Here is a 903-nt window from a genome sequence, read left to right on the forward strand (position 1 = left end):
GTAAAAACGCACCATTTCTATAAATTGAGCCCCTTCCCGTACGTGTTTTTCTCCTTTTTTTTTGCAAAATATTTACCATCATTAAAAAGGAGATGAGAACAGTACAAAATAGAAAGTTTTTTTTAAAAAAAATGAGCATAAACGAACATAATTCCCACTTAAATTATTATACATAATTCCACCCCTTTCCCTAAAATGGAATGATTAATATTTATATTTACCTCCGCTTCGTGTATAAATTAAGAACTTATTTCAATTATTTTTTTTTTTCAGCGGCATTTTTTTTTTTTTTTAGTTACCGAATAAAACATGCGCTTCATGACACGTTGTTTTGTTACCTTCATTCAACTTATTAGTGATTTTCGAGATGTCCTTTATTTATTTCTGCCATATAATTTGAAGGTTTCTTTACAAAATTAAATATACACATGCAAATCACAATTCCACTGATAAGACAACAGTTGTAATGTAAAATTAATGACTCCTAATGATGCCCCCTTTTCTTTTCTTTTCTTTTTTTTTCCAAATACATATTTTAATAAATAAATAAATTAATTTACTTATTTATATGTTTTACATACGCATATGTATTCATATTCATTTGTGGCTTGTCATAAAAAACCCGCTCCTCCCTTCTAATAAACTATATAAAATATAAAATTAACTTGACTTAAATAAACTTAATCTAAACTATTCCTTGACTCATCACACATCTCATTACCCTTTTTTAAAAAAAATATAAATAAATATATATATATATATTGATTCCTGTGTGTGTGTGTGTGTGTGTGTGTGTGTGTGTGTAATTAAATAAGAAAAGAAACGAAAAGGAAAAAGGAAAAAAAGGGAAAAGGAAAATTGATTTAAAATACCGAATGAAATAATAGCAATAATAATAATAAT

Source organism: Trypanosoma equiperdum (genome assembly GCF_001457755.1).
Source record: "Trypanosoma equiperdum strain OVI genome assembly, contig: ctg_48, whole genome shotgun sequence".
NCBI lineage: Eukaryota > Euglenozoa > Kinetoplastea > Trypanosomatida > Trypanosomatidae > Trypanosoma > Trypanosoma equiperdum.